Here is a 12,027-nt window from a genome sequence, read left to right as displayed (position 1 = left end):
CAGAGAATTCACAACAGATATACAAAAAATAAGAAACTACTATGAACAATTATATGCCAACAAGTTGAACAACTTAGAAGAAATGAATAAATTCCTAGAAACTTACAATGTTCCAAGACTGAATCATGAAGAAATAGAAAATCTGAATAGACCAATTATTAGTAAGGACATTGAATCAGTAATCAACAATCTCTGAACAAACAGAACTCTAGGACCAGACAGCTTCACTGGTGAATTCTACCAAACATTCAAAGAAGATTTAATACTTATCCTTCTCAAACTTCTCCAAAAAAAATTGAAGGGTAGGGAATGTTTCAAAATTCATTTTATAAGGCAAGCGTTAACCTAACACCAAAAATGGACAACAATACCACAAGAAAATTATAGGCTACTATCTCTGATAAATGCAGAAGCAAAAGTCCTCAACCAAACATTAACAAAATGAATTCAGCAACACATTAAAAGGAACCTACACCATGATCACATAGGATTTATTCCAGGGACGCAAGGATGGTTCAACATTTGCATATCAATCAGCATAATACACCAAAGTAACAAAATGAAAGCTAAAAATAAGATCATTTCAATAGATGCCAAAAAAAAGTGCCTTTGACAAAATCCAACATCCTTTTATGATAAAAACTCTCAAAAAAGGTATAGAGGGGATGTGCCACAACATGACAAAGGCCATACATGACAAACCTACAGCTAATATCATACTCAATCGTGAAAAACTGAAAGCCTTTCGTCTAAGATCATGAAAAAGAAAAGGATGCCCACTGTCACCACATAATATTGGAGATCCTAGCCACAGAAATTAGACAAGAAACAGAAGGCACACAAATTTAAAGGAAGAAGTAACACTGTCACTATTTGTAGATGACAGGACAGAATACATAAAAAACCCTAGGCTCCACTAAAAACTATTAGGACTAATAAATAAATTCAGTAAAGCTTCAGGATACAAAATTAATATACAATAGGTAGGGAAGGATCACTGGTGAGATCCCCGGGTGAGACTTGTACGCCCACCCCCATCCTGGCCCCCAGCACCCACCCAGTCATCATCAAAGTGATGCTTGTCTTCAACAACCATGGGAAACTGCACCTCTCCAAGTTCTATCAGCTCAACTTGTTATTCACAATAACAAAGCTTCAGGGAGACATTCCATTTGGTATCTAACAGAGATGAAATGTTTGTAATTTCCTAGAAAAAGGACTGTTAATTGGAGACTCTGACAACAAACTGATTTTTAGGCATTATGTAACATTATATTTTGTCTTCTGGGTGGATTCTTCAGCAAGTGAACTTGGCATTTTAGATCTACTTCAATGATTCATGGAAACATGAGACACGTGCTTTGACAATGCCTGTGAACCGGATTTAATTTTCCATTGTAGATGAGGTTCACAATATTCTCGAAGAAGTGGTGATGGGGGAATGGTACTAGACACCAATATGAATGAGGCTCTTACACCAAATGATACACAAAATAAACTGGAGAAACATGAAGCTGGCTTAGAAGGGGCTCCAGCCCATGCTCTATTAGCTGTAAAGAATATGAATCTTCCTGATATCCCAAGAAATATTATAATTGGTGACATCAGTATAGAAATGCCAAATCTGCCCTCTTTAAATAAAAAATTTTAAAGGCCACTCCCAAGCAAAGTCAGAAAAGTCATTTAACTTTACCATGCAGTTGTTTACCAAAAATAGAGGAAGAGAGTCTCAACTTCTGTTCTTGGATTTAAGTCAGGGTACCATTATAGAGGTTGTATAAAATCAGTATGGAAGCTTTTCCTGCTCAGTGATTTTGAAATTGCATTGCTCCAATGTTATATTTCTCTTTTCTAAACTGCATTCCTATGCCCACCTAAGGCATGCTTCTATGGATTGGCTACTAAAATATTTCAATAAGTGTTTGAGACATTCCTTTAAATTATGTACAATCCAAAATGTTGGTATTTTGTATGGATCACAAGTGTAGCATTCCATAATTCTTTCTATTTGTCACAATTTTTAAAGAACTGAGTATGTACTGCATGAAAACATTAGGAACTTTCTTAGTTTAAATAAACTGCAGTTAAAAAGGTAACTGGACTTCTTTTTAAGTTTACTTATTTTGAGAGAGAGACACACACACACAAAGTGTGAGCAGGGGAGGGGCAGAGAAAGGGAGAGACAATTCAAAGCAGGCTCTTCACCACCAGTGTACAGCCCAATGTGGGGCTCAAACTCACAAAGCATGAGATCATGACATGAGCCGAGATCAAGAGTCGATGCTTAAACAATTGAGCCACCCAGGTGCCCCGGTAACAGGACTTCTAAAGTACCTCTCTGTTTGTCCGATACCTACACTTTAGCAATAATTTTTTCATGACCCTCTGACTCAGCTAATAAGGTATATTTTATCACTGTTAAAAAATATATACAAAAATCCATTGCACTTCTATATACAATAAACTATCAGAAAAATCAAGAAAACAATCCCACTTACAACTTCATCAAAAGAATAAAATTCCTAGGAACAAATTTAACCCAGAGGGTGAAAGGTCTGTACGTTGAAAACTTTAAGATACTGGTAAAGGAAATTGAAGACACAAATAAATAATCCATCAAGCTCATGGATTAAAGAATATTGTTAAAATATCTATATTATTCAAAGCAATCAAAAGATTCCATACAATCTCTATTAAAATTCCAGTAGCATTTTTCAGAGAAATAATTCTAAAATTTATATGAAACCATAAAATATCCTGAATAGCAAAACAATCTTAAGAGCAAAGCGAGTGGTATCATGCTCCTTGATTTCAAACTACACCATAAAGCTATGGTAATTAAAACAGGATGGTATGGCACAAAAGCAGACACATAGATCAGTGCAAAAGAATATACAGCCCAGCAATAAATCCATGCATATATGGTCAATTAATTAACGACAAGGAAGCCAAGAATATACAAGGGAGAAAGGATAATATTTTCAATAAATGGTTTTCAGAAAATTTGACAGTTATGTGCACAAGAATGAAACTGGACCATTGTAATTTAAAATGGATTAAAGGCTTGAATGTAGGACTTAAAACCAGTAAACTCCTGGAAGAAAACATAAGCTGTAAGCAATTTGATCTTAGTTCTTTTCCTTGGATCTGTCTCTAAAGGTAAGGAAAACAAAAGCAAAAACAAACAAGTACAACTATATCAAGCTAAAAAAAAAAAACCAAACAAACAAAAACAAAAAAAATTTCTGCACAGCAAAGGAAACTATCAACAGCTAACAAAAAAAGAGGCAACCTTCTCGACGGGAGATAGTATCTGCAAATTACAAGTTTATTAATATCCAAAATATATTTTAAAAACTCATACAACCCAAAAATAAAACAAAAACTGATTTAAAAATGGATCTGAATAGACATTTTTTTCCAAAGATGACATGCAGATGGCCAGAAGGCATGTGAAATTATGCACAACATCCCTAATCATCAGGGAAATACAAATCCAAGCCACAATGAGATATCACTTTACACTTGTCAAATGATGATTATCAAATATAAAAAGATAGTAAGAAGTGGATAGCACATCCTCACCACTGATTATCTTTGCCTTTTTTTAAAACAGTATTGAGATTCCTCAAAAAGTTAGAAATACAAACACCAGAAGATCCAGCAACTCCCCTACCGAGTACCTACCTATTTGAAGAAAACAAAACACTAACTTAAAAAGATATATGTACCCTCACGTTCACTGCTAAATTATTTACAATTGCCAAGATATGCAAACAACTTAGATGTCCATTGTTAGATGAATGAAGATGTGATGTATATACACATAGTAGAATGCTACTCAGCCATAAAAAATCATGAAATCCTACCATTTGTGACAACATGGTTAGACCTTGAGGGTATCATGCTAAGTGGAACCAAATCATAAGACAAATGCCACATGATTTCACATGTTGTGAAGTCTCAAAAACAAAACAAACCAAGGCAAAACCCAGATGTATAAATACACAGAACAGACTGATGTTTGCCAGAGGAGATGGGAGAGAGGTGTTGGGGGGGGTGTGTAAAATGAGTGAAAGGGACCAAGAAGTACAAATTTCCAGGAATAAAATAAGTCATGGAGGTGCAACGTACAGGATGAGGAATATAGTCAATAATAATATATTAACTTTGGTGACAGATGGTAACTAGACTTATTGTGGTGATCATTTTGCATCACATATGAATGTGAAATCACTATGTTGTACACTTGAAGCTAATATTGTCAGTTATACCGTACAATTGCTTTATGTCATTAAGACGGGCCAATCTTCAAGACAGTGAAAAGTTTATTTAATGAAATCTTTGTTTATCTGTAAAAAAACAAAACACAATAAAACACAAAAAAACAAACAAAAAACTACCCAATTTGTAAACACTCACTGCCAAATTCTCTTAGTCCAACACTTTTGACTCACTGCATAATTCAGTGTGGTAGCTCGTGCTCAGGTCTAGTACACTTTACTGCAAACCTATACAGAAGAACAAGAGCTGACTGGCCAGGATTCCATCTACTGGAGTCCCAGTTCTCAGCTCTGCTGTTAATTCTCTGGGGGAATTAACTACCAACTATATGATGTGATTTTGTAGGATCAGTAGAGCTTCTTCCGACTACTAAAGAAGTCCAATTTACTACTTGATATTTGCAAGTTAAACATTACAGCTTAATTCCTTAATCTTAATTTTAGCCCTCTCTTAAATCTGTGGCACTTATTTGAGATTTAGGTAATTCTTTGCAGCAGGGTCCTAGCCAGGAAAGGCATTGCCCAAGAGGGTAAAGTGCCCAGTTCTCAGGTAGTATGGGCATAATTAAAAACCTAAATAGAAAGAAGAGGACTTGGAAATAAACTTGACGTATTCCATAGTTTATTGTTGACTCAGCTTAAGGCACTGCCAAAGCCTGATTACGAAGAGATTAAATATTCTCTGAGCAGGTGCTGTGACTATTAGTCCACTCTAATGGATTGCTCTATACTAAACCTTCAAGGAATTCTTTCTCTGATCAACAATAAGCTTACAACAGCCAATGATTTTCTCTCTTCTCCCTCTACTCTTCTCAACAAGTTTCTATGTGCCACTAGTTTCTACAAAAAATGACTCAATGAGAAAAGGTCCCTAAGATTTTCTTCTCCTTAGAAATTTGAAAAGCCAAACAGTGATCATTTTTCTACATTCTTCCTTTCATACCAAGAGTTGCTATGTATCCTTTCCTTCAACTTACCTTTCAACGTTTCATCAATCTTGACTGCTTTTCTAATGTGAACTTTACAAGAGTGCAGTATAATACTGGTTTGTCAACTGCTACCTTCCAGATGTATTGCATTGAACTAGAAACATCCCCCCCCGAAAATCTTTATTGCGTAGGTTTATACGCTTTGCTGAACATAATATAAACCCAGCAGAAATATTAAATCATGCTGAGGTTAAATCTGGTGTCAGTGAAACTACTTCAAACAAACAAGATTCTTAACATATTAGTATCATATTGTGGGTAGTAGGGCATGCTAAGCCTTGATATACATAGGACAAGAGTGGGAGCAAGGAGCTGGAAATAGAACCAGGGGTAGGGATGAGCACTGGATGGATTTAGACTTGCCTTCCCCCTAGGAATAGCAGATAATTTATATCATAGTCCAAAAGAGTGGTGTTAGTTCCAAGCATCCCTAATGTTAATAAGGATTCCATCTGCTGGACATCAGGAGTCACCAGGCAAAGGCAATGCACAAAGTCAGGTGGGTGGCAGCCTCAGAGTTTGGGTGGTCCATTTAATTTGGAACAAGACCCCCTTTCAATGGCTGGAACTCAGGGAAACAGCATCCAGCTGCCAAATTACAGGGAATGTCAAGTGCTAGGCATGTTGACAAGATCCTAGTCAGTTGGGCTGGAGTTCAAGGCAAGCCTCCAAATCCAGCAGGGGAACTGAATTACTAAGCAGAAATAAAGATACTGTCCCACACAGTTTCACACAGTAGGCTAAGACTAGATGGACAGACAGCTGCTCACTGCAGGGGAGCCATGCTTAGGAGCATAAGACTAATTTCGGATTTAGGTGACTTTCAGGTATCATGTGACTTGATCAAGATTGACAGAGGAATCTGGCAGAAAGGAGCCTAGGGGCTGAAGGCGTGGACCATGCAGATGAATGGGGATATGGAAAACAGAAGTAGACGCTTCATCAGTACAGGTTGGATTTTGTCTTAGCTGTAAGATTTAACTCTTCTTTTCCAACACAGTCACTTGGGATTCTGAATTAACCAGTCTTCTGGTCTATTGAATTAATTGTGAAATTGTCAGTTACCCTTACTCTAGCCCCAGTGGACTCCAACCAAATAAAAAGGCTGATACCCAGTTACTCAAATATTCTGTTTTCACAAATGTGTCATGAAAATGAGCGGCAAGACCTGGATCAAAAGCCCCTTTACAAGAGGGGAGAATGACGCAATAGCAATATTTGACATCGGATGTGGTAACATTTGTTACCCCAAGTACATCTTCTCAACTCAGCTGCCAGAATCTGCACTTCCACCAAGAGGAGTTAACACCTTTGGAATTCTTTTCCTGGGATCTTATACCAAAGGCAATAACTGAAATATGGATTAATTTGCATGTTTTTGAATTATCAGAGCTTCGCCTCCCAATATCAGGAAGCTGGGCAAGAAGAGTGAACCAGGAATTTGGGGTTTTAAGGACTCAGTGTTGAAAGAAAGCAGAAGATGTTGACAAGTAATGAGGAAAGTGCCAGAGTTCACCTGGAAAACTGAAACTGCCCCATACGTAATAATGAAGGAAAGAAGGGGTGGGGAGGACAGAGAGAGGCACAGAGCCTAAAAGCCAACCTTGGCTGCTCCATAACGTTCCTAGTGACTCTGAAAGCAGGTATCATACCTGAGGGTCTAGCAGAAATTTTAAAGGATGTCTAAAAAGGCTATACTACACCTACATTTTACTTATTTGGGGCTTATGGTACTACTCAAATAACACCCTCAAATTAGAAAAAACAAAATGACATTCCAAAGGTGTAGTTTTCACTTGTTCTCCACTCCAAGTATTTTTTTCAAAGCCATTTTTGCTTCTGCACTCTGGCCTAGGGCCAACCCTCATCTTTTAGTGCCTTAACTATAGCCACCGCCTTCTGACTGGTCTCTCTTCTTCCCTCCAACTCTGCCTTACTGAACTGAAAAATGAACATTTTGTCATTCCTCTGATCAAAGTCCTTCAATGGTTCTCAATTGTGTACAGAACAAATTCTGAGTGTCTTAAACAGATTGCATGAAGATTCTCTCCCATGGTGCTTCTGACCCATCTGGCTTTTTCTCTCATTTGGGGACTCATACTTTACCCTCTAACACCAGCAAACTCTTTGTAGTTTCCTGTACCCATCATGCCAAGTGTTGTACTCCTGAGCCTTACTGGAGCAACTCAGCTTGTAGAAATCAAGTATCACAAACGACATGAAGAAGCAGGGGCCAGTCTCTAGGCTCAAATTGCCATATTAATTTCCCTTCTGCTTACAGAAGGTTAGTTTCATTGTAAAGACGAAAAAATGCAGAGACCATAGACACCTTGGCATTATCAAGCATTTATGGAGAACCCACAGAATACCAACTTAAACATGCAAGATGATCACATTCGTTTATGAATTACGTGAATTCAATTATGAATATAACTGTATTCCACATTTGGCATCTTTAAGTATCCTTAAAGACTAAACAAAATGAAAAACTATAAAAATTATTTCTGGATTAGTAACATGAATCTTTGTCAATACTCAAAAAAAAACAAAAAAAAAAACAAAAAAAAAACAAAAAAAAACAAAAAAAAACTCATTTAGTACAAGGAGCTTGCAGGGAGTGGCCTCCAAAGAATAACCCAAAGTGGAGATGTTAGATTCCTTAACCTGACCTTCATGTTTTCAGAGTGTCTTTTTTTTCTTTTTTTAAAGTGACCAGCATGAATCTATCAGGTTTGGACTTATTTACCAAGCTCCTGAGACTAATCTATAAAATAAGAAGGATATTTTTTTTCATGAATAAGAAATATAACTGCAAAAGGAACTATCAATTTTAAATGCCGCCCAACACATTCTTGCCCAGGATGCAAAGTATAATCAACATACCTATTAATTTGTAATGAGAATCAAAAATGCTGAGACATCAAACAATCAAGCTCTCTGTCTAGTACATATTCTTCCCACAGGCATATAGGGAGCAAATGAGGAGTTTCTTAGGGAGAATGTAATCATATCCCTAATAGTGGCATGAATAGAATGTTTGATAACATCGACCTAAGATAATGTGTTGATAGGACTAAGTCTATTCTTAAGACCACAATGTTGACTGGTGTGCCTAACATTTAACACTTGAATTCACATTTTTATTCACTTCCATATAAGTGTCATGGAGTTTTTCTAGATAGGGTAATAAATGCGATAATCCAATCAACTGCTAACAGCCAGGTAGCCATTTTCTCCTAAAGCTAAATTTTCATCTTTCTGCTCCACTCTATTATTTGTTACTTCCTAAACTGAATCCTCAGAATAATTTATTTTTGCTATCTCCAAATTCCTAAGAAATGGAAGACAAATCTTAATATTTTAAGAGCTCTTAAAAAATAAAAATATCCTGATAAAAAATGATAAAAGAAAATAAAGGCAATTTAAAGATAAAAGTATTCAGAGAATGTATATATTCATTTTCTCTAGGACCAAAAGAAATGCCAATTTCAACTATGTCAAGATACCTTTAGTGTTATCAAGATGTCAGCCCATGGATACACAAACACAGGTGTATTTTTTTTCCAGTATTGGTAAAAAAAAAAAAAAAAAAAGCTCCCACTGGTAATTCTGAGGCCACTTGTGTATGGACTACTGGTTTGGAAACCATCCCTTCTTCTACATTATAAGTTTTCCAATTTGTATCCTATTTATGGTTAATAGATTTTTAAAAATCCAAAGCTCTGATCGTGATAATGAAGGATTATATTAATAAACATACTCCTATAATCTTTGAGTTACAACAGGTGACAGGCTGTAACAAACTGAACGAGTATCTTATTTTTTCCTCTTTGGTACTGTTGAACCCTGTGCCAACTGCATCAACACAGTATTTGTAGGCAGGAATAAGCCCATGTTGTTACATTGATACCCTGAGTGACGTTGATCTGCACAGATTGTGTCAAGCCTTCTTAGCATCTTAATTAATCTGCTTCAGTTCTTAGGAAGTATTCTTTATGAGACAGAACAAATTGTAGGGAAATGGACTTCATTTATTAATTCCATTTTGCATCACTGTTAAGTGATGCATGTACATTCCCAAAAGATGTGAAGGCCAAAGCTCATGCGTGGGACCTTGCCTGCCCACTCCACTCCGTAGCCCACTCTGACCTACCCCTTCCTTTGTATCAAATATTCTCTGTACTTCTCAACTTGGCCTTTAGGAGTTTCAGTATTCATTCAACCCTGAGAGAAAGCAATTTTGCAATGATATCAAGAAGTTGAAAGTGATTTATATACTTAAGTAGCTTTATTTTTAACTACTTATCATAAGGAGATAATCAGTATTTTTATGAGGGAAGGACAATTATTACTACACTCTTCATATAACCTCTGATTATGGAAAAAGATATATGATGTCTATGTAAAATGATATTTTCTGCAACATTATAATACTCCTGAACTTGGAAACACCTTAAATATTCAACAGTTAGATGTTGAATCTCAACAGTTAGAGGATAGAAAATTGAGAAGACATTAAAATATAGGTTTTTGATTTATAAGCTAGAAAATGGAAATGTTTATAATAAAATTTTAGGCATTAAAGTTTCAATGAAACACAATTTCAATTTTGTATATATAAAGTTGTGTGCTTTATAAATAATTTGAGGGAATATTACCAAAACTGAATAGTTTAGGTGGCAGAATTAGAAAAAGAAAATGATAAAATAAAAATTGTCCTAAGAGTTCCTCCCTTAATCAGCATGTCAGTCTTCCCACTTTAATTTTTATCTCAAAGTAGTAATTAAATACAGTAATAAATGCAAAAGTAACTGCCCCTTGAATTAACCCACACTTACCCCAACCCTGCTGCCAAGATGCAACCACTATGCATTCTTTAGGTTTCTTCTTTCTCATGGTTACCTCCATTGCTAAGCCATACTCATATATTAACATTCAATATTCTCTTTGCTGTACTGTAATAGATGTCAATTTAGATATCTTATATGATATGTTTTTTGCTCTCCATCATCATAATAGCTTGGACCATTTTCAGTTAACACTATAAAAGTATCTGATATTATAAGTAATTTTTATTTACTGAGAGCCAAATAATATATCATAATATATTCCCTTTCTTATTGGTTTTCTTTTACAACTAACTACAAGTTCCTTGTTTTTTCCCCTCCTTCTTCCAACTTCTGCCATATAATAATGTCTTTAGTTCTCTGGTTGACATTCTATCAAGTATTCTACCAGTCCCCACTTTGTCTTAGAGATGTCTCTCCTAGAGTTGCTGTCCTTCTCCAATCTGGGTGGTTTTTCTCCAGGTCTGCTCCCCAGTATCATCATTAGATGTTTTCTGTTTTGTTGTTGTTGTTGGCCCCCGCACCCGCACACCCCCCCCAATCCTATGCCACTTTCTGGCTTGGATAACTTTCTAATTTTGAGTACATACTACCCCCCAAAGTAAGAATTTTTAAGAGAGAAAGTTTCTAAATTCTTGTGGTTTAAAATGTCTTTATTATTTATACCTTCACACTTGAGTTCATTTTGGTTTAGGCTTTATAGTTTTGAGTTCTTAGGTGGATAAAAATTTAGGGTTTTGTTTTACTGTTGGATTAAGCACTGGATTATGAAACAAATTCTTAAGAAGGACTTTTACTTTGTAGTAATACACAGTTATACTCCACTTTCATTTCATCCTCGTTATTGCCTTTTTGGCTTTATTTCATGTTTGTCTTTTAAGCACCTTAGAGTTTTTTTTTTTTTTTTTTTCTTCAATCCAGCCTGATTATATTATTCCACTTCTATGAAATAATCTATTTGCATTTAATGAAATTACTGGTACATTTAAGTTTAACTCTGTTATTGTTTTTAAATCTGTCTCCTCTGTTCTCTTTTGTTTTGTTTACATTAAATATTTTCATTATAAAGTTCTATTTTATTAAACATTTTAGTAGTTACACTGAAGATTACAAAATACCTAACTTATTGGAGTCTGATAGTGATTTCTAATACAAAGTTATAATAATGGTACATAGGCCACATTGTCCCTAAACAGACAATCCAAGACACTAAAACACTAACTCCATTGACCACATTCCAGGCTCGTGTTTTTGTTTTCTCATATTTTAATTCTATACTATAATCCAGAAGAATTATTAGAATTTTACATATATAAATACCCCTACCCTGTGCTCTTCACTCTTGTGTTACAAAGCTTCCATATGGAATCATTTTCTTTTTGTGCTAAAGAACTTTTAGTGTTTCTTTTAATAGGAGTCTGCTGGCCACAATTTTATTTTTTATAGCTGGAAAACTATTATATTTTTACTTTCAACCGATATTTTATGTGGATTTTCCTTTAAAAGTTACTTTAAATGTATCCTTATTTCATCTATTAAGAATTTAGCTGTCTATTTTGTTATTGAAGTTAACATTTAAATAACAACAGGTCTATGGTTTGTTGTTTTTTTTTTTAATTTATCCTGCTTGGGGTTCATAGAAATTCTAAAATACGTGGCTATTTTTCTTTACTATAACTTTCTCAAATAGCATTTCTTGACATGTTTTTCCCATTATCTTTCTCCTTTCTTTACTGACCTATCTACTTTCCTATTTACTAAGCTCTTAACTGTGTCCAATCTGCTGTTAAACCCAACTATGGAATCTTCATGTCATTTATACTCTTCTAGAATTTCAGTTTTATTTTTTAGAAATTAAGGCGGGTAAAATCAAGATCTTTCCATCTATTTTATTAAATATATTATTTA

At 35.2% G+C, this 12,027-nt stretch overlaps 1 pseudogene; it reads left to right on the top strand.

The window, feature by feature from the left end:
* Nucleotides 1–1,069: 1,069 nt before the first annotated feature.
* LOC112868167 (AP-3 complex subunit sigma-1-like) lies at nucleotides 1,070–1,651 on the top strand (annotated as a pseudogene).
* Nucleotides 1,652–12,027: the final 10,376 nt, after the last annotated feature.

Source organism: Puma concolor, chromosome D3, assembly GCF_028749965.1.
Source record: "Puma concolor isolate L17-30 chromosome D3, mPumCon1.1.hap2, whole genome shotgun sequence".
Lineage (NCBI taxonomy): Eukaryota > Metazoa > Chordata > Mammalia > Carnivora > Felidae > Puma > Puma concolor.
The sequence above is the reverse complement of the archived record's forward strand: the minus strand, read 5'-3'. Positions and strand labels throughout refer to the sequence as shown.